Below are 23,989 nucleotides of genomic sequence, written 5' to 3' on the forward strand. Positions count from 1 at the left end.
GCAGCCTGTAAATTAATCTATAATGTAATATTTGAAAGACATTTCCAAGAAAGCATTACATTCTTCTGTCCAAATTGGTAGGGTAAATGGAGTAAATCAACTTAAACGTATGCTGATCTCTGCAAATTGTTTATTTTGTTAGAACAACACTTTAAACTTAGTATAACCTAAAGGAATCAGAGAGGTCATTTTCTTTTTCTTTTCTTTTCTTTTTAATTGAATTTGACATCGTCGACGTATTTTAATATTAGTCCCTTTACTCCAATCTGCCTCTCACAAACATCAGTAAAAAAATTAAAAACCACAACTTTGAGAGAGGTTCTCCTTCCCCTCTACTCTGTCCTGGTGAGACCAAATCTGTAATAATTGTGTCCAGTTCTGGGCCCCTCAGTTCCAGAAGGACAGGGAACTGCTGGAGAGGGTCTAGCACAGGGCAACAAAGATGATTAAGGGAGTGGAGCATCTCCCTTATGAGGAAAGGCTGAGGGAGCTGGGGCTCTTTAGCTTGGAGGAAACTGAGGGGTGACCTCATTAATGTTTACAGATATATAAAGGGTGAGTGTCACGAAGATGGAGCCAGGCTCTTCTCGGTGACAACCAGTAACAGGACAAGGGGTAATGGGTACAAACTGGAGCACAAAAGGTTCCACTGAAATTTGAGAAGAAACTTCTTCTCAGTGAGGGTGACAGACACTGGAACAGGCTGCCCAGGGGGGTTGTGGAGTCTCCTACTCTGGAGACATTCAAACCCGCCTGGACACCTTCCCGTGTAACCTCATCTGGGTGTTCCTGCTCCAGCAGGGGGATTGGACTGGATGATCTTTCGAGGTCCCTTCCAATCCCTGACATTCTGTGATTCCGTGAACTGTAAGCCCACCTGGAAACCATTTGTGAATTCAGCTTTTGAAAGTACTTTCAGGCATTAACTTTTTTTAACAAGTAGTTTTGAAATTGCAGAGAGTAGCAAACTTCTGCCAATAATCCCATATCTAATGCAAATTCAGGCTCTGGCATGCACAAAACACAAAGAATGAATTGGTAACGGATAGAAAGTCCGTGCTCCATCCAGTGCTATTTGAAAGGCAGAGAGCAGAAGGAAAACCAGGCTGCAGCTGCAGAAAGCTACAACATGTTTTTAACATACAATTCATTATTTTAGGCTTGAGAAATCTACACTCAAGACAGCACCAAAAGAGACATGACCACACCTAAAATGTCAGTAGTTCAAGACTACTGGAAATTCAATTTTTCTAACACATTGTGAAATACTAATGCTTACATAAATTGAAGCATATTTCTCAAAAGAAGCACATTTTACTCATAATGCTTTTACTGTCTGTTTTATAACAAGTTAATTACCAATCTCCAGCAACTTAAAATAAATTAATCTGCAAGTCAAGATGTGTAAGGTCTTCGAACAAAACACAAATGATGCATTTAAGAATTCTGGGAATGAAATACCCAATCTTTTTCTCTTTGCATGGCATGTATCAAGATAAATCCCCAAATTACATTTTCTTCTCTTGAGGCTGCTTGAAAAATATTAGTGCATGCTGCTGCAAATATTTTATATCTATTATATCTGTGTAAAATGGTACGTGCATATAAGTCTCTCTCTATATAAGTTCTACTGTAAGTTGCCTCCAGCTTTTTGCCTATTCCAGACAGTCTACAACCTATGACTTCAGAACATCTAAAAATGAATGTTTCTCATTTCAAGCTTAGCTTTTGATCTTGTGTAGTTTTGCAGGTATTCGACATTCTGACAGCACCAAACCTTCAAAAGGTTTCAGTTCCATTAAAAAGCCTATCAAGTTGTAACAATTTTGGATATAACATGAAGAACACAAGCCATGTTAGCCTTCCCCAAACCTAATCAGCATTACATTTTATTCTACAGTAGCAGGTTATAATTCAATCCATGTTTGTAGCAGCTCTGCTACACCAGTCAGGAAGTTTGTTGTAAAATGGCGTTACAAAGGTCCATCCGCCCATCATAAAGAGCTGGAAAGTCTTTGAGTCCGGAAGGCTTAATGTGAACAGACGGTGTTGGACCTTGTTTTCCAGAGCTTGGTAGGTCACTGTGGAAACAAGGACAGCCAAAACTTCTTCCACTGTAGTATGATTCAAGCATTAATTTCTGATTTCTCCAACATATTTTACTTTAATCGAGGGAAATTCTTTAAGGAAAAGAATTATACATTTTTGCAGCTCTGGAGGCCCAGAATTCACACCTCAACTACTATCTTTGCAGGAGCAAGAAACAAAAGAAGAAACATCCGAAGAGACACCTCACAGCTATTTGGAGGGAAGCCACTCGAGTCGGTCACTGGACCTATAAGAAGAACCCTCTGCAGCAGGAATGCCCAGCAATAAACACTGCCCTGAGCCAGGAAAACCAACGGGCTGGCAGAGAGACACCACTCATCTTTAAAGGCCAAAGAGATGTTTTTTATTTGGCAAAGCACGGAATACAGGTTACTATACCAGCTTTTATCAGCCTTCAAAGTCAATGGAAAAGCTATGGTATTTTGTTAAGCTTTAAATATCAAATTTACAAAAAGAATAGAAAATAAAGATGACTGTCTTTTCTGGAAACAACAGCATCCTTACTGTAAGGAGACTGCTTCCGTGTTGACTTCTTTTTTAAAAAATAAAAAAAGAAATTATGGAAATTACCATAACCATTTACAGTGTCAGTTTTACAATGTGAGGAACAATAAATTCATATCCAGAATCACTCTGACATTACCCCCAATACCTGACAGGAGCTTTGTCTCCTGTTCTCTGTCCATCAGTTTTAGATCTCATCACTTGCCCTGACCTGCAGAACTCACCATACCACCCATTCTTACACAGAAGGGATCACTAGAAGGGCTGAACAAACTATAACAATGCACGAAGAAATAAGAAAATAGCTAAGTTGTTCAACATTAGATCAATACTAGCTCTTTAAAAGACCTTCCACCAAAATTGAGTTAAAATTGTAGCCACTTGGCTTGTTTGAAACCATAAAAAAAACCCCACAACTTCACAGCCGAAGACCAAATAGCATATCAACAACATTAATAATAATAGTTATTATAATAGGTCATATCCAACTCCTATTCCATGGGATTTGAATGTAAAGGCATCAAAGATGTGAAAATATTGTTAAATAGGTTACAACAGTTTTAATCACTCAGGGTAACAGGATACACTATTTGCATTTTTTAGTCACTGATCTAAAAATCTGGAAATGGGAAGTAAAATCAAGTATCAACAAAGCACTTTGTCTTCCCAAAACAAATTTAGTAAATGATAGCCTTAATTTAGACTGGCATGTTTACATTGCTAATTACAATATGGCAAAAGCAACGGAAAGAAAGTGTCAATAGAGATGCACATTCATCAATGTGAGCTGGCACAGGAAGGATCATCAGTTTGAACAAGGTAAGAGTTTGGTCCCCGTTGTTGAGGCTATACGCGTTTTTCAAGAAAAATGAAGTTTCAAATATAAGGACAGCGGCTCTGTTCAGATCACAACTCATGGAAAGGTTCATTCCACTTCAGCAATGGAATTAAAGTCTTTGAAAGGTCAATATGAATAAACTAAAATGTTCCTATTTTTTAAATATAACTAAACTTATATCAATTATCAACAAAAGACATGATTTTTTTAAAAAAAGACAACAACATTCAGTGTCTGACCAACAGCAATTTTTTAAAAAGTCCAAAGAACTGCAATAAACTGAACAGTTATCCCTGTGGTAAAGAGCAGACTTGTGATCCTTAGTATATTTTAAGAGGTGGTTTTTACTGTTACCATCATCTTCCAAAGACAACAAAACCAACAAAACCACACCGTAATTTAATTCTTTTTGCTAAATATACCAGCTTCATCAAGCAAACGGCTTACAAAGAAATGATTCTACAGCCTGAGATAGTGAAATAAAATTTTAGTGAGATGCCATTGGCTTTGGGATCGTAATGCACCCAGCCCTCCACAGCACCTCTGACTGACTTCCCACAATGCCATGTGTACAGAATTAATTACACTCCAACCTTTAGTTCTTTTTGAAAGACGTACCAGGATGAGCTTCTCTGTTGCTCTGTCTGGGACTCAAAATATCATACAAAACAGGTTATATTTACTTAAATAACTAAAATGCAATAAGACTGAATTATTTTAATATTGACACAGCAGCAGTCTGCATTCCAACATTAATTATTACAATTTCTGTCTATTCTAAGGTAATTAAAAATAAGTAAACACATATGCAGTCTTAATTAATAGACTAGATTAAGTACTTGAATGCTAATTAACTGGATTAAAAAACTACTCGCACCAGCAACAGTTGTTTACATTCTCCTTAACTACTAAGACCATATAAATTCATCACTATCAAATTGTGCAATCACCACAAAACCAGAAATCCTCCACTTCACAGAAATTCATAAAGCTAGAAACTTTTGCTGTGTTTTTCCCTCCTTCTGACAAGTGACATTGTCAAAATACCTTTTGAATTTTGCATTTTCAAAATTTGTTAAATATTTTGCAATATTTATTGATTAATTTGATACTGGCTCATATGTAGACACCAGTAATGATTTCAGACTTATTTCAACATCAGGATTACAGTTCTCATACCAGAAAGACGGCAAGTGATCTTCTTGGTTTTCACAACCTCTGCATTTCTTGCCCCCGCTTTTCAAAACAGAGTGAAACTGAAATCACTTATTTTTTAATGTTTAATAGCCATTTTAAGTATCTGTTTTCTTCTCACCACAAGGACACTTATCAGATCATTTCATACAAGGACATTCCCAATTTGTTCCCCTGTTGAGTGACCAATTGCTCAGTAATTGACCCGTTGAGCAGCCACAAGTGTCTGGACTCCTGGGGCTGAACCCTGCGCTTCCCCTCCCGACCCGTACAACCACCTCCAGATGTGTGTTCCCTGGCCCAGATGCTGCTCATCTTCTCCGGCAGAATGGCCATTCGTGTACAAAACTGCCTTTCATACAAGAGATCATTCTTCTGTTTCCAGCAGAATAGAGAGCACAGCTCTTCTGAGGCAGCTCAAGTGAGGGTGCAGCTCAACACCCACCTCCAGCAGGTACCCACACTGGCAAGGCTTCTGGTTCTAGATTTATGCTTAACATGGAGAAGATCTTAAGCCAAATAACTGAACTACATAACTTTCACAGAAGACTTCAGGCCCTGAAGCAAGAGATTTTGATGGCCCAAATGAGATTTTAATATATAAATTAGCCTCGTCAATATCTCCGTGTCTGTAATAGCTACTCTAAGCATTTCCTTTAAAAGCTGATGCCAGAAGGTTAAGCCCAGCCCTGTTCTGCAGTCCCAGTGTGTAGGTCTATGTCTGCACACACTTTTAGACAGACACCTGATCTGCTGATGGGTGAGAGAGATTTCAACCACTCGCAGAGCATTGCCGTACGCTTTCAGACGTGTGCAGCCAGTGTCTGGAAAGAGGACACGGAGAAGCTGGCTGAAAATTTAATCACGACCATCACTGGCATCCTTTCCCCAGCAAAAAACTTTGCCAGTCTTAAGCAAGCGTGCAATGAGCACAACCAAAGCAGACTGCAAGAGAATATCAGCAGATTCCTATAGTAACTCTAAGGAGTTGGCAAAAACGTGTGTACCCAAAGCGGTCTGCATATTACTCACTCTATATTACAATGCAGAAGTAAAGCTTACTTGTTTAATAAGGTCCAGCAGTAAATCAGATTTCAGCTAATGGCAGACTCATTTGCTTGTGAATGAACAGATTAGTAGAAGAGGAAAAAAACAAGTCTAGGAAAATAGTTAAGAAGGGACTAGTCAATTACTCTTCAAATATGAAAGAAACTAAATACGAAATCAATTTGTAGTCTTTCTGATGACTGAACTGACTTTATAGCGTCATGGCAGACCCAAATACTTGTTATTCCTTGAGCTTCACTTTTCTACATGGTTCATTAAAAATCCATTTAAATATAACTACTGTTTCAATGAACTGGTAAGAAGAAATACAAGAAAAAAAAAATCACTAATAATGCACTACTCCCCATAGACCTAAAAAGGTCAATTAGTAAAAGTAGCAGCATCTAAGAGGCATTCTGTGTTATATGTGCAACCTGAGTGCTCCCTCAAGAGACTTACAAACCACCCAACATCTTAAAGAGAGAAAAAGGGCAAGCAGAGTTTCAATTTCAGACAAACTGTAACACGAACAACAAACCTTTATAATGTCAATAAAATCTTTACCTGTCTTAATTAATCAACTCCAGTCATGAAGCCAGAACTGGTTTTTCATAGCAACTTTTCTAAGTAGTATAGCTAGAAGGAAGCCAAGCAACCAACATTCTCCTAATAACTTTACTACATTATTGCTTTTGGAAAAATGGGGAAGGATTTTTTAAGAGTCACATTCTACTATCAAATTAAGACTTCGTATTACATCTTATTTGGACTTTACAGAACTGTAAGCTCACACAGAATCATTGAATAACCAGAACTGGAATGGACTTCTGGAGGCATCTGTTCCAAGCCCCTGTTCAAACCAGGGTCTGTAAGAGGAGGTCCCTCAGGGACACATCTTGTCAGGTTTTGAATAACCCTGGGGATGGAGACTCCATAATCTCTCACACAATCTTTCCCCACATTTGACCACTCTTGGTTTGAAGAATTTTTTTTCCTGTATCAAGTTGAAACTTCCCTTGTTGCAATTTGTGTCTGTTGCTTCTCACACTTCTCCTGTGCACCACAGAAAAATATCTGGATAGAGAGCAACCACAGTGAGAATGCTGTGTTTTGGGTAACCACAGGGCCATACAGCACCCCTGAAGGCCTCCCTTCCCCCGGGACGGTCTCCAGCCCCCTAACTCATCCTGGTGGCCTCTGGTGGGGCCACCATGGTAATGTCTTCTTTGTACTGAGGAGGCCAAAATACTCTAGAAGTAGAAGGAAAGAGTCACTTCTCTCAACCTGCTGGCTACAGGCTTGGAATACAGCCCAGGATGGAGCTGTCCTTCTTTGTCAGAAGGGCGCACTGCTGACACATTCACCAGGTTGCACACCAAGCCCGCTCCTGCCCAGGCAGCACATCCCCAGCCCATGCTGCTCCATGGGGTTATTTCAGCCCAGATGTAAGACTCCACATCTGCCTTTGCTGAATATAATCTGGCCCCTCAAAACCAAATGGTATAAAATAAGCACTGTTGGAAAATACATCATAGGTCTAATTGAAAGTTGTTCTCAAATTTGCTGACTAAATAAATATTCTTCACTTTCGAAGCTCAACATCACATACCGAGTTAAATCATATTTGCAAGATCAGAACTCATCTACTGATTCAAAGGACACTTTAATGTTACAGATAGTTTTAAAATCTTGTGTTTTCATGATTCTTTAAATCTAAGAAATTATTTTGGAGTAAATATATAAGCTTTTATTAAAACATTGCTTTTGATTATTCATTTCCTACAGCACTTTGATCTGAGAAATTCTAGAACCAATATTAAATTGCAATCTAATCTTCTCCAGTAGGAATTAAATGCAGTTTTAGGTACCATACTGTAAGTTCCTAGACTATTAAAAGTATTTAAAATATATTTGAAATTTTAAAATATGTAAAAATATTTGTTTAATATTATATATATTTAAAATACTTTTCCTCCTGTCTCCCCTCTATTACTGAGCAACAAACTAAAAGCAAGCATGACTATGGCACCCAGGAAAGTAATCTGTGTATAGTCTGTCTGAATTGCTTTTTACTCGCCCTCAATGGGTTAAGTCAGGCTGAAGTTTAGACAAAGAAATAAGACAATAACTGAGCAGTGTTAAAAGTATTATAAGCGCTATTAGAGGTAGCTGCCACTGAGCTGCCTGACAGGTTGGCTGGATTTGCTTTTTCATGACCCTAGACCTTGAATATACCAGACATACGGCTTCTGCGTAACATCCTGAATGAGCAAGGCTCCAGCTGCCAGCACGCGTGTGTGGCCTGACAGACAGAACCACGTACTGAGCACGTACAAAGTGATTATCCCACAAAGTCCTTCTGACCTGCTCACCTGGCCAAACCTACTGCATGGACAGGGCACGTCCAACCCAGAGCTGGATGTTGGACTTTATCACCAGCTAACTTTGAAAAGGTGAAAGCCTGGGCAGCACCACCGCTGGGCTCTGCTCTCTGGGAGGACGGCGGCAGCCCCGCAAAATCCAACAAGCAGAAAAGGCTGCAGATGCATCTCACTGCAACAGTGATTTGATTCAGACTATGGGATAAGAGATCCAAGAGCCTGGAACTAAACACAAAACTACCGCTAAAATGAGGGAGCAAGAATAAGGAACATCTTCATTTCTTTTAAACAATCTTTTTTTAAATTTTGATGCTTCTCAGAAAAAATAAAGACATTACATTTAGAGAAAAGTTTGCCTTCCTCAGTTGCTATAGCCCCTGCCATCATCAGGTACCAAAATGCTTAATTCCATGCTAGTTTGGGCTATAAGAACAGCTGGGGGAAATATCTGTCCTAAATTACAAAGACTTTCAATCACAGGTTATCATGGGATTTTTGTAATGGGTTGTTTCTTCGCCGACTCTTCCTTTGAAAGCACGTAGAATATAATGCTACCCTGTTATTTCCTTAAATCCTCAAATTATATGGAAAAGATTTCTTACAAAATCCCTTTGTAAAAACAACCCTCTTGTTCAGTGCTAAGGACATACTCTGCAAAATTACCACAACATATGATTTACCATGGTATCTCCTTAGCTCATTTTGAAAAGAAATAGGAAAAAAATATATAGATATAGAGACATAGATATATAGATATATACCTATCTCCTGACTTTAAAGAGGTCCATGAAGAAAGCATGGTGTCAGAAGAGAGAACGCTGTGCTTGGAAAGTAGCAGGGACACATAGGAGCTCATGAATAAGCCCAGTTTGTTCTCTCCCCTTTGGATCCCTCAGCATAAATGAATATATGTGAACCACACTGAGGGCAATGTTGTTAATATTACTTTGGAAGCAATTTTACATTTTCAGAGTGCACTATAAAAGTCTGCCTCCTTTTCCAAGAAGACAAGGCTCAAAAAGACACCCTGATTGTTCTCCACGCAGCTGAGCTCCTGAGTATGGGAAGACTCTGCAGGTCGGCAGATTTCCGACTCAGCGCCATGGACCATCCAGGAGCTCGGTGTTTGATTCCTGCCAGAGAGGTCAGCAGTTAAGCAGGGATGCTCTGCAGTAAGTAATCCAGACACTGGGGTTATTGGAGAGGCTGGTGTCACACAGCAAGATATACTGCTGAAATAAAGATGTATTAAATCCTAACAGTTGTCTCATCTGTCATTGGGAGCTGCAGCCCTTGAGTATCAAGAAAAAGGTTTCAGAAACTTTCAAAAAGACCAGGCTTTCCATTCCTCTGTTACAGGATCAAACCATAGCATTTAAAATCTAAGATTTTAATTTCAGCTGCAGTACTAAAAGGTACCTAGTTAGTTAAAGCATAGGCCAATCTTTGCAAGCTTATTAAACTTCAAGAAAATAGATTTTGTAAAATACAGCTCTTCATTTTATATAGTGTGTGCTGTTCAGTGTAATTTGCATGCAAAAGCCAGGAGAATGTGATTAAAAATACCCATCTAGAGACACAGATGAAAAACTTCAAACATTTTCTGATTCCCTTCTGTTCCACTCATTATTTCAATACCTCACTACAACAAAGGAATAGATAACACTTGTCCTTGACATTAGCCTAAATTATCTTTGGTGTGCAATACAATACCTATTAAATTAAGCTTATTTTAAATCAATGTCAAGGTCTGTTTAAAAGGTAAAAACTCTGTGTACCTTTTGCCTTTTGTATAACGCTTCCTTTTTTTCTCCCAATAAACTTTTCAGAGGTCTTAAAAACAACGAGATAGGGATGTTTTTTTAACTAACTTCATTATCTGGTATTAAAAAACGTCAAGGAGATAGACATTTACCCCTGGCATTTTAAAACAACAATAACAATATTCTTCATTTTGTGCATAATGACAAAAATAATCAGCACATTAGGCAAGAATTCATGCCTCCCCTTCTTTAGATAATGCTCAAAAATATCTTAAATGCAAACGAGTGATTGTTTTCTCGTGACTAACATTTTATATTATTTTAAAATGTAACAATGGTGAAAACAATGCAACCTACAGTCCATTAGGACTATCCTTATGAAATGAGGAATAGCAGGTAGCAGCCCACCAGCACCAAGCTGCTGGCAATAGACACGTACCAGGAGATCTGTGAGGGTGTCCCCTCCTGCAGCAACCCCCGGGCACAAACACAGCGCTCACCAGATTCGTTACCTGAACCTGTGCCAGATCAGGAGCTCTGGTCTTAACCAAAAGATGCCCATTAGATAACATTTGATAGCCTACGATGGGAGAGAATCCCCAAACTGGCATGCTACAGTTCTTCCTAAACACTTGTAGGTTTTCTACAACCAAGAGGATTGCAGGGGTCTCTGTGGTGCACCCACATGCAGCTGGACACCCATCTCCCATCCACCCCAACCTGGCAGGAGACAGGGCCTGTGTTTATTTGCCGCAAAATCCCAAGCTAAAGGACATAGTAACAAAGCCCCAGGGACTTTTGCTAAAACAATTTTCAAAACAGTCTGAAGCCACATTTTCAGCACTAATTTGGCAGATAAGGTTGCAGAAAGGCATCTCACTTGTTTTCTCCCCATAAAATCATAGAAATCAGATGCCAAAATTCTGCTTTTAAAAGCTGCCTGGTGACTTTTCAAATCTGCAATCAAGCATTATAAACAAAGAGACAGGATCATAAATTGGGACTTTTGATGGAATGGTACTCCTAAGTAATTTACTACAAAAGCCTCAACAGACTCCGGTCTTATTTTCAGAACTCATTTTGAAAATTAATTCCCTAAATCACTGCAAAACCTGGCACCAATGCACCTACATCACCTAGATGAAGCCAAAAAAGATTTTTTTAAAAGAGACACTCAAAGGAGAAATTACATTTGTATGCACCATCATTTCAAGGTAGCAAACTTCTTATATTCTTATTCTTATATTTTACCTTGACTTCACTCCATACCCATGCAGGCATTTTCCACCGCATAACACAAATGTCTCCCAGCCAAAACCCATCAGCTGAACCTGTGGACAAAGACGGCCCCCGTCCATTCTGGAGAACCCTAATTCCCCCCCATCTACTCTGGGCTGATCTGGTCTCTTTGTTTCTCCTCTTCTCTCTCCCAGAAAAATTAAGGTTATAAAGTAGCTGGCAGTCCATACGAGGGCAGCAGGCCTGTCTCTGAAGTGTCTATATTATATTTCATAGTGAATTCAAATATTGTTGTAAGGTTATTAAAATCATTCATGATTTTATCTGTGCCAAATGGATCATTACACTGTCAACACTCATCTTTATTATGCAAAAATATGCAGAACTTAACATCTTTTGTTGAGCTGGCAAAACAGTATATTCAGTAGTAACTCTATTTTTCATTAAATTTTGCACAAGGTTAAAGCGTGTGTGAAATCTGATTACCAAAGGCTCCATTCAGAAACATCACACAAAACAAGCAATTTGACTTGTGCAACGAGATTATTTATTTTAAACCTATAAACATATAAATAATTCTGAGTAGTGCTCACTGAACTAATGGTGTTCAGACTCATTTACAGTTCCCCTTAATTTTTATTATAATATATTCAAAAATCCCTCAAATCGTTCATTACTCAACATTGCCTTTCAAACAACCTTAAAAATATAAAAAAATTGAAGTCTCTGAGAGCCCAGCACAAAGAATAGTTGCTTTTCTTTTTCAATAGATGGGAGACGCATGGCTATCTAAGTCCTTGAAAATCAGCACGTGTTTGGGAAGACTTTGTTGCTGAATTTCATTTCTTGGTAAATTATCTAGAAAATACAATCAAAGAAAATCAAAGGAACGCTCGCTCTGCTTATACGCGTATGGCATAGTTAGATTTTTCATTAAGTTAACAGCCATTTGAGTAAGATTTGGTGATTCTCTGCCTATTTGTGACTATGAAAAAAAACCCACTATTGTGCTTTAAAATATTTCCAGCTTAAAAATATTTGAAGCAAAACATAATCACATGCACAGCTGAAGGCAGCTTGAGGACGCTTGCTTTGCTTTGCATGGCCAGCTCTGGAGGGAAGGGGAAAACAGCTGGTCCCAAGGGTGAGAAGGTGACAGGGGATGATATAACACCATGGAGGGTCCTAGTGCAACTGGCGGGGTTAAGGTGGTTGGGTTTTTTTTAAAGTTGGGGGGCAGCGTTGAAGATTTTTCTTCTCTAGTCTCTCTAAGTGTTCTTCTACATCCACTTCATAATCGTGCCTGATGGAAACTCTCTGCAGGCTCCAAAACTGCCTCCAGCCTCACCTCGTACCTTCTGCTTCCAGCATAACAATCATTTCTGGGGAAGCTCCAGCCATCTTGAAATAGCTTTTCTGACTCACTGTCTCATTAAGTCTTCATTTAATTGTTCTTTCTTTGTATTTCTCCTGCCAGACTTAATCTTTACAATTGTTTGAAGGTTTGGAAAGCCTATTTGGGGTGCAGTTTGTAGTTTGGTGCCACACAAAGCAGCTGCATTGCATAAGGCCAGCACAGGTAGCTGGGTAAATTATGCTGTCAAGAGTGATTAACATTTAAAAGGACTAAACAGAGGAAGCAGATAATACCTCCAAGATCTGTTTTTAATTAAAACAACCTAGCAATTAATATTAAAAGGCAAAGACTGAAAATCAGAGGGAGCACAGTTCCTAAAGAGAATAGTTTTTATGTTTTCATTAGGGGTCACCTTTTCCGATGTGCAAGATCACTTTTAAATTACCTGCCTCACTGGACACCATTCACTTACTGAAACAACTCTGCCCACATACATACAGAGAAACACACATTTAATCAAAAACATTTATGCATTAATTACTTTTTCAAACATCCTTGCTTTAAGATGATCTTACCCCCCACTAAAGGCAAACCTTATTTCACAGCCTCTGTGCCTAATTGTTGGATCCCAACTGATTTCTCTACTTTCCAAAATAATTACCAAACATTATATTGTCCATGCTAAAACAGTAAAAGGGCATCCACACTGAACCCCGTAAGTAGCTAAAATGAATAGCGCGTACCAGGAAAGCCTAACGCGTGCAGCCCTTGCACATAAATCAAACTGCCTTACGCATTCTGACAGCTCCATCTAGCCACAGCTACACAAAAGTGACTTTATCCCAGGCAGAATGAATTAATTTACATTCGGCACATGCCAGCTATTACAAAAACTCTTGTAGTCAAAAGTGTCATTTCCAGAATGACTTTACTATTGTTTAACAATTAGATTAACACTTTCACAATCATATCTGTGCTTCAGGTTACTTGGGTTTCAGAAAACACAGGATCAGAAAAGTCAAGTCTTTAAAGGCCCCAAAATTAGAGCATCTGGATAATGTTTGCAACAGATGCTGAGATCAGAACTTGGCAGGAATTCCTGAGATGGGAACCTCAAACGTCAAGGGGAGAACATAGGGCAAAATGGGATATAACATAAAAATGCAAAGCAGGCAGTGACAGAGCGGGAGAGAAGCAACGTGCACATGTCTGAGGGAGCAGGGGAGCAAGAAAAATAGCAAAATAGTGGGCTGCCAGAGCCAGGGAAAGGAAGGAGAAGCCTCCTCATCATGGAACTCCAGCACCGCTGGTTTACAAACCTGCAGCGCGTGGACCATCCTCCTCCTCGGCGGGCGGTGGGCAGCCGTGCTGGCTGACTGCCCCCTGCGCCCCGGCACAGGCTGCACCCTCAGTGAGGAGGGTGGATGGCAAAAGAAAGGTCATTTTTCTCCATTTTTTCCTCTTCCATCCATCACTGACAGCTCTAATAATCCAAAATTCACCTTTTTGTATGTACTGGGGCACTGCACGCAGGAGTAAAATACCACTCATCTTTCTCTGGAAAACACTGGTGCTAACTAGCTCCAGATACACAGTTTGAAGTGTATAAGTGTAAAAAAAAAAAAAAAAATAATAATTTGAGGAAATGAACTCTCATTTCATTACACATTCTCCTTGCTGTCTACAGTGTCAAACACTGTTGACTTGTCTGGTGTAAAGATCAGGCTCATTAAAAGCGACTCAAGTTTCAGACACAGAGAATGGCTGCAACATCTCCCATTAAAACAGAAACCCCCCCAGGGCACTCAAACACGCTTGGCTTAGGCCTAGCTTTGGGCACACATGTTTGAAAGCACTGGACTGCTACTGTATGGTGTTAACTGAAGACTGAGCAATTTCATAATACAAAATTCCTTATGAGAATTGTCAAATGGCTGAAAAGGAAGTTTTTCAGTGTTTTTAGTTGTAGCTAATGCAATTTACAGATCACTGATAAAGCATTTTGTCCTTAAGCTGATCTAAATCAAAATTTCAAATGCCGCTAGTTTACTTAGAGTATTTGAAGTTCAAATCCTATGCTAAGTCCCTTAAAACTCCAAATAATAAATCTTTAAGTTTCAAATATGTAATAGGGCCATTTAATACATAATTCCAGAATAACTAATGCAGAAGAAAATGAGATTATTCCTCAAAGATGGGCTTCTGCAACTGCCTAAAAACGCGAACAATAAACGTAAATGTGTCCCGCTGCTGTGCTCACCCCAGGACACGCACAGGTGTTTGCCCCAGCAAATGGCACCATGTGGCCATGGGTGTCGAAGCTCAGTCCAGACTGTGATTTGACTGAATTCCCTCCGAAATCACACAGGACAAACTGCAGTTCCCGACAGATGTCAGAGCAAACACCCTTCGGCCTGGCAGAGGCGAGCGGCAGCGAGCAAAGAGAAACCATCAGGCGGAGAGAAGCGGGGCTGCGCCTCCCCCAGCCCCGGCCGCCCGCGCTCGCTGCCACCCACACGCTGTCTGACAAAACCGACCTCGATAACAAAATACAATAAAAACTCCACGTGTAGAGAAGGAAAAAAGACTTAAAATACCAGGCTCTTCCACAAACATATGTCTAATACTATGGTAATGAAAGCAGAAATGCTACTAGAACTTGACAAGAAATCAAAACCGACCAAAGCACTATTTCACTGCGCTCCAAAGGCAGACTCACTTCTTATTCCCACTAAGTATCCGATTTTGGATGTTTTGGTGCAGATATTTCTGAGGTGGAAAAGTAGAAGGGGGGAGGCACTAGGTGTTTTTGAGGACTGTTTTGGCCCCCGGAATAGATAAATAACACTGTCAGAAGGCAAATGCTGCCTGGACTGTCTGAGCCATTCCTTCACATTCACAAGTAATGGTGAGATAGGAGGGGGGAAAAAAAAGTGGCAATCTTTATATGCATTTCTGTTTGCTCTTCATCCATTGTCTTGCATGAAGGAAGCTTAATTTATGAGGTTTTTAGGGGTCTGTTATCAGCTATATTGCTCCAGTTCTAATTTAGCAAATTGCATAATGAAGAAGCCCAGTCGGACCCCATCAAGGTTTTTGTATATGAAGTATCCTCTGAGAAAACAACTGAGCATCTTCACTTTGTTTCTCCAACACCCCCTTCCACAAGCAAACTTGGGGTCCCCTTGGGGCTGTTTATGTGCTGGTTCCACTTCTCTCTGATCCCTAAAACTCAAGGCTCAGTAAAGGGACTTCCCTGAGTATCTCCTTGGGGAGCAGCAGACGAAGCAACTCGTAACTTGGAGAAGAAAGTGTGGCCCTGGTGAGAATCATTGCAGAGCTGAAGCACCATGTGCTCAAGAGGATAACTCAATTTGGTGTTTTGCGTTGCTTTTCTGAGCAAGAATACAGCACACAACACACGTCAGTGCAACACGGGCTCAATGCTTCCCAAAGCAGGTCCTGGGACCCTGGTACATGCCCAGGACAGACAGACACACAGGGTTTGCATGAGGAGCTGCCCCCTCAGCTGTTTGCACAGAAGTGGAAAAACACAGGGAATGGTGGGTGACGAAATGCAAAGTGTGCTTGTCTTTTGAAAGCACAGAACAGCTTGGATCAGTCACCAAGCCCTTCCGAAACAAAGCAAAAATAACTTTGGAGGCCTATGAGCAAAAGAAGTAAACAGTTCCATATAGGCTGCTCTAAATGTCGCATTGGAAGTATACTGGAATCTAATTTGCACTTTGCTCATCCTTATAAATTCCACTTAAAACCAAAGTACTTTTCTATTCACCTTCCAGCAGACATTTCCTATGAAAAAGCCCTGAATTTGAGCTTTCATGTTCAGATACAATTCCAATGCTATTTTTGTACACTTTCTAAATTCTGTGAAATAAAACTATACTGAGAGAGACAAAATAGTTAAGGATAGTTAACAGCATGCTTCCCTCTTCACCATGTTCACTTTGATCCCAGAAATCCAGTAATATAAGAATCCAAAACCACCCAAAAAAACGGTGCCTACAAAACTATTAGAATCCAATTTAAAAAATAATTTTAAAAGGCACTTGCCCACACTGATGACTTTTTTAACAAAATCTTGAAATAAATACAGCAGAAGTAAAACACTTCAGTGTAAGATTCTCATACATTCTATAATTCAAAAATCAGAGATGACAAAAAAACCTGTTCAACTAAAGCATTCAGCTGTAATTAATTATTATCAGAAAAACACATTCAGCCCAAATTTTTTACTTTACAGCATCAAACTAAGAAAGGTTTTCGGCTTTTAATTGATTAATTAACAGTCTAGTATATCCTACATGCAAGCGTGTAAGGTAGAAATAGCTTGAACCGACCTCATAGAGAGCTGACAGTTTTCTCAGTTCCTCTTGCAAGGTTCACCTGCAGAGCACAGTCAGACAAAGAAACAGATACAACTCCCAGTGCTGGCAAAAGGCACCTGGTGGTGGAACCTGAAGAGACGCTTCTGCTTCCTCCATCCTCTAATCTCTAAATGACCGACTTTGGAAAGCTTGGATCATCTCTCGTTTTGTGTCCCTTTTGGTACTAAGGCCAATGATCCAACTTGAAATTAAAGATTTCAGGTCTTTGTATTATCCATCTGCTCTGCTCTGGAAAACATGGGCACTGGTTGGCTAAAAATCTAGAACTGTAACATCCTCACCGTAACCACTGAAGCTCGGCATGGGGCAACTCTCCAGGAGAAGGACTGTGTGATATGGACCCGAGGGCAGTGCAGAGCCTGCCGGCTGGCTCCCTGGGCTCAGAGCACGCATGCCAGTTGGCCATGGCTGTTGGCTTGGGCTTCTCAGTGAGGCAGGAGCCTCCTGACTGTCCAGGGGAAGGGCAGCAGACACACATTTCGCTGTGCAGCCATTTGTTTGCCAATTCCAGCAGCACATGCTTCCTTCAAAACCAAAGAAAGGAAAGATGGCCAGCACATGCAGGGGCACCACAGGAGGAAAAAAAGAGGAGGGCTGCCTGTAGGATATGTGACTGAAGGCTACTGTTCGTAAATGGAGGTCCCTGGTAGCCTCCCACTCGTATCTCTTTGTCGAGGTCTGATTCATCCAATAAGAAAATAGAGACTATGCATAAAATTTTACTTTCTGTATAAAGTCGTTTACCTGCAATAGGAACTGACTAACGGTGCTTACAAAGTAAAAGGTTACACACACTTTAAAGATACAAGTTGTGACTACATTCAGGCTATATTGCTTCACCAAGACACATCAATCACTGCTGCCAGAACCCACTTAGCAGTGCCAGCTAAACCTAAAGTAGTAGCATTTCACATATACTCTGTAAGATGTTTTTCTGATACCTCAAAGTCTGGGATTTTGTGAACTAGCAGAACAGTTAGCCAGCAAGGAGCACCAAGTCCTAAATTGCTTGGCACCTCTTCAGATGCCAGACGTACTTCCTACAACCTGTGCACCAGAGTCTTCTACTCACTCAGTTCATTCCGGTTAGATCCTGTCATGCAGCAGACTTAACTTTGCAAATTGACCTTAAGATTAAACGATAAAAAAAAATGACAATTTCCATAGGATTTTTTTTCCTGGAGAAGCGTTGCTTACCTTCAGACATCAATCTTAGATTCTTGTTTTGAGAAGACAGTCTCTGCATAGTGGCAGGAGAACACAGCGTGCCCCACACCGAACAGTTCTCTGAGGGTGAAGCTGTGTTCCACTACCTGTGCCGACAGCAGGATAGCTGCTTAGCTTTAGCACAAATCAGATGTCTAGAATTAGGCAACGTAAGTACCCGTCTGTGTAACTCAGCTGCAGAGGTACTTGAGAAATGGCGAGGAGCAGATAAAAAATAAAGAAAACTGTAAAATTCCACTAAAGAGCTGTATGTCTAATTAATAAACTACTAGATGTTAACAAATATGAGAATTCCATCAAATATCACTTACAACATATAAGAAACATTAAATCTACAGAACATACGTTCAAAGAGGAACAACTTCAGTAACACTACATGCCGTGTGTCTAACTCTAGGGACAATTGACTAAAAGGCTACAAAAATGCAATTTATGAGACTAATGTGACTGTTAATACAGTGTCCATGAGGTTTTTTTCAGACCAAGGCTAATGTTTTAAAGGTAAACTGAACGCAAGAAACAAAGGTTGTAACACCATGCATTCTATGATTTGATCTTTATTTTGAAGAAGTAGTTCAAACTGCATCAAAATGACAAGATAGGTCATTTTCACATCTTTAATTCGGCAATCTAACGAGAGTTGACTGTGCTCAAGTAAAAAATGGATGGGCTACAGACAAAAATTTGGATGGTTGGACATCTTTCCTCTTGCATACACGAAAAGATGTTAGATTATCTTGACAACTGTCCTTTGGCATTAGTCACACAGGTGATCAGTCAAGTGTTTATTGGTGTCAGAAGACTATGTGGAAAGCTACAGCACCACTTTAATTAAAACACAGAAAGGAAGTTAGGAAAAATTCCTGTTAAAAGTACTCACAATCACCAAAATCACACACCTGGCGTGAGTAACGTAATCACTGACTGCCTGCAGGTCCCAGCGTGACCCACAGAGGTACTAACCCTTGGCAATGATACACAGTCCAGACAAAAGCTAAACATAATAAGGGGTTGCCTGCCGCAGTTTCCCTGAAATTGTCCCCAGGCAGAGAATAAATTGATGATTTGATTTTTAGCCATTGAGCCCCGTGCTACTCTTGGCTGAAACAGCGGCTCCCGGGCATTTGCAAGGAACACAGCCCACTTCTCGTTTGCAGGTCATTTTAGACACAACCTAGTAATGCAGCCAAGTATAACTCTACCCTCCTCAGTGAATAATCCCACTCAGTATCCCTGTCATGCTCTGATAACCAGGAGAGAATTTCTTATCTTAACTAGGGCAGAGCTGCCACCACAGGCCTTTGGGAAACATAAGGGGCTGCAAAAGCAGGTTGCTGTTCAGGTTTGGGAATCCAGATCTGTCCATACATTATTAATGATCTGTCTACTTTGTTCTTGTGAGATACAAACTTTTACAAGCAGCTGGAAATCCCATGCACGGGCTATTTTCCATTAAAGTCTTATAGTCAAAAGTACCAGAGTCATTAGGTGACTGAGGTGGAGAAGGCGTTCAGGCAACTGAGAGTACAAGAAGCAAAGCAATATAAACAGACAGAAATTCCTTTTCCCATGCCGTTGCCACCAGGCAAGAAAGCAGGGACATATTCTGACATTCTGCAACTGGACAATGAGAAAACTAGAGAAAAGTTAGAGTAAGCAAGCACAGACTGCATTCTCCATGTGCCACAACCCAGCGAGCGCTGAAAAGGACACGTCTGCCTTACTGCTACGGTGCTGTGCCCACGATGGAGACGCAGCCACATCCCTTGAAACGTAACTGCTCGAGTCTCTGCATGCCTCCGCACATATGCCAGATCCTCCTGGAGTCTCAAGATGAATTATTCCGCATCCCCAAGTCAGGCTCTCAGAGTTTGCAGCACACAGCCTTAGGATGCCTACGCAGTTACCACTTGGTACATACCACATTGGGCTTGAATCAGCCAGTTTTTCTACACCAGATGTCCCAGAAAGTGTATTTCCCTGTTTGAGGCTGTGGTTCACTACAGACTTTTCATTAGAGTTTAAATCTCCTACAACAGGGATGGAGAAAGGTTCAGACCTCTCAAAGTGCAGGAGAAAAGAAAGCGTCTCAAGTGACGGCATCTTGAGCACAAGTGGGCATCTGTGTTCACAAAAATAAATGGTTGTGTTTGCTTTGGTTTGTTTTATACAAGTCCACAGGGAATTACCAGTACCCATCTAACCAACAACTTGCAATTTGCCACTGCAAATAAATATATTGCTTTTATTTTCCCTAAAATCAACTTAACTAGCTCTCATTCTTTTCATGTCATTTTGCACAGTTAATGTATTCTTTTCTCACTGGACAGAGAATGAACACATTATCTGTCCATCTTACAGGGCCCCTGACAGCCAAATAAAACATGGTTATTATTGTCAGAACTCAAATGAAATATTCTGAACATGGCAAGAAGTTATTAGCCGGACATTCAAAAGACAAGCTAGAAATGGAAAAAGGAAGGGAAAATATTTTCCCTACTTTTCTACGCTTTTGTGGGAAAATTATTTTATCCTCTTTGGTTATTGAATTAGGTTTGGGTTGCTGGTGGTTTTTTCTGTGTTGAAATATCTTAACTATTCCATTAAGAAGATGCAGGATATGATTTTTTTAATCAAAATACTGATGAGTGAGAAATTATCTTTTCCTTTGAAAAAACTTTATAATATTACCTTGAATTTTATATCTTAAATTATACATACTAAATCAACCAGGTAATGTCATTTCAGTGCGCAGTAAATTCACAGCAAGTAAGACTTGTGATATGACAGATAAAGCCAGAAGCACTAGACAAAAGCAGTCATCTTGCAAATCTCATTCCTGCTGCAGTTAGAAAGAAAAAGCCAACAATAACAAAAATCACCACAGCTGACAGGTTCATATACTAAACTTGCCTACTTTAACTAAGTTCAGTTATAATTAGATGGAATGATCTACACTACATAAGAACTGGAAAATACAAAAACCACAGTGCAACAGTGAAGAAAAGGGAAATATTTTTTCCTGCGCACTCAAGTGGTGGTAAAAGGTGGAAACTGAAGATCAGTGAGATCTCATCTCTTCCAAACCACGAGTGGGAGAAGAATTGCATTGAAAATTGTAATTCTTATTACTTCAGAGGTGGAGAGCCCCCAGTACAGTGTGGGCCGGTCTCACTGTCAGCGGCTCCCCAGGCCCCGTGCCGGGCAGCCCCATCACTGACAAAACTATGGGTGTCTCCAAAGGGTTTCTCTGAGCATCTTTCCTTTCTAAAGTCATCCAGAGGGACCAATACGGCTTGATGATGAAATCACATCCCTAGATAGCATGCACATAAAAACGTCATTAAAACAAATTAACTGTGCAACAGCATTCAGCAGGCTGGTTTGACATTTGAGCAGATAAGTCCATTGATGCCTTCTACGTACATTAAAGACACAGGTCCATGTGGAAAAGCAATTCTCAAATGTTTCTAGAAAACCAGGCATTTACTAAGTAAACAAAAATGCACCACTCCCCGCAAAAGAAATAAAGACACCCACCAAAGCACACAGCTGTACAGGCTCCATCCATCCCAGTATTCCACCCATCCCAGTATTCTGCCTCTAACAACCTTCAACAGCAGATACCAAAAAAAACTGTGTAAAAATACTTCGTTATCTCCATTCTCTAGTGATTTGGAGCTCAGGGGCATCACAGACAACACACACTATCTTTGTGTTTAGACTTTATACCAAAATTAAATATACATTTATAATACAAATATTTTGTACAAATATTTTGAAAACTATCTAAATCCAGCCTCTTGGGTTTAGCACTATTTATGCCACTTGTTCGAACCTGATCAGATCAGTTCTTTTCAAGCAGTGTGTTTTAAAGCAAAACTGCTGAACTACAAACCTAACAAGATTTTCTCTGTTTTTTCTACAACAATTTATATCAAGCTGATCTATACAAACCCTAAAATATGTTACAAATGAGCCTGGACATGTAGCATGTGTGATAACCTCAGGAATAACCTTAAGAGCCCTGTTTAGTTCTCAAGGTTTCACTGTATTTATTTTCAAATTTAAAGACTAATTATTTATACCAATAAAGTAATTTTTAAAGGTGCATTGCTGCCCTGTCTCGGCTACAGAAACTCTGAAAGAATCCTGGATAGCAGCTTCTGACAGCGTGAGAACTGGTATTATCAGCCAGGTGCAAGAGTCATTAGAAGGAACTTCTTACAAGTTCATAATATTCACATTTTAATGTAGGCAGTTTGGGTTCTGTAACGATGCAAGAGAATTCATATCCAACCTCATTTTCTTGTAATGCAGACAAATTCTAGGTTTCTTTCAGCGATTTGGTTCCTCCCAGAACGCAGGTCGCTTGCAATGCATTCACTGCCCCCCTTCCCCAACAAGAGTCTCTTGGCCTTTCTGAGGAGCCTCAGTGCACAATGGAAACACCGACAAAAATAATAAAGAGCCGCTCTGAACTTTGATGGGCTTCTTTGCTCTTCAAGGCACGTTAGGAGGAACGGAGGCACCTCGTCCTGTGAGAATGCAAGTTCTGCAGTCACACAATGGTAGAATCAAGTATTTTCTCCTGATCTGCAACGTGATAAATAGTTTTTCAGCTCTTAACTTTTTAGAGTAAAAATAAAACAGCAGGAGCGCAACACCGTTATGTTCTGTTTTCTAAGTGATTCTGTTTTTCATTATGGTAAATCATATTATGTTGTATTTATACTCCTTTCTGGGAAAAAAAACTAAATAAGATTTTAAAACCTTTTTAAATATATCAAAGTACTTTGCAAATAAGGTTTATATGTTTACTTTCTATTACATGATTAGGAGTCTTTCTATAAAACCCAGAAGTTCTGGAATTGTAATTGCACTATGCCTTTCAAACCAGGTACTTCATCATATATATTACCATTGCTATTTTTATATCTCTGCATTGCCACAAAAAGGAGATGGGACAGATAGGAATCAAATGAGAATCTCAAACCCCAAATTTGTGGCTTTATGGTGATTTTAAGTGAAAAATGTACAAGAATATGTTCTAAAAGTAACCAAGGGCATTGAAACAAAAAAAAAAAAAAATGCAAGAGAGAAAGAGAAATTGGTTCTTTTCCCACCACAACAGCCGTCTTGGAAAACTGAAATTCTCACTCAAGATCAAGGTAAAAATTGCTAAAGCACAGATTCAGCAAAACCCTTAACACCTACAACTATATTATTTTTTATTTATACACATTTTTAAGTCTATTGGAAAAGGAGACCTTGATTTAGCTTTTCTGAATAGACCTTTCACAGTGAAGAGAAATATCACTATCTGTCCCATTAAGTTTTTATTTTTTTATTTTGATAAAATGTAACCCTTTCCAAAGAACCCTGTTTGTGACTATGAAGTTTTTATTACAGTATCTACAAGTTTTGTTAGTTTCCAATGCTCAAGAACTAAATTTACAAAAAGACAATTATAAAGTATATGTACAATAGTAATATCCATGGTCCTTGTCAGAGGCCATTACTTCTGTGAAAACCATCTTGGATGAGAATCTATAGGGTTTATAATGCCTCATTTTATGAAACATAAGCATACTATCTAAACAGCACCTTACAACATACACAAAACTGAGTTCTCCGAGTTACTTAAGCAATTCAACCATCGATATAATTAATTTTGATGGAAGTCTCTCTCAGGGACTTTAATGAGCCAAGTCAGGAAAATCCAAATTGAATTAAAGAAATGTAAACTGGATCTCAGAAGCTCATAAGTAACAATGTTAACAATGTTTCCCCAATACTACCTAGAAATTACATATTTATAATAATTTTTAAAATGCAGTTAGTTCCTTAAGAAACATAGATGTTACTCAAGGATTCCTAGAAATATTTTTGAAAGATTCAGTTAAGCGGATTTGACAATA

The 23,989-nt window shown here is 39.6% G+C and overlaps 1 protein-coding gene across 14 annotated transcripts in view; it reads right to left on the reverse strand.

The window, feature by feature from the left end:
* Nucleotides 1-23,989, reverse strand: part of PARD3 (par-3 family cell polarity regulator) — a 457,959-nt gene that overhangs the window by 307,372 nt on the left and 126,598 nt on the right. The window lies entirely within an intron of this gene.

Source organism: Streptopelia decaocto, assembly GCF_964273445.1.
Source record: "Streptopelia decaocto genome assembly, chromosome: 2".
Taxonomy (NCBI): Eukaryota; Metazoa; Chordata; class Aves; order Columbiformes; family Columbidae; genus Streptopelia; species Streptopelia decaocto.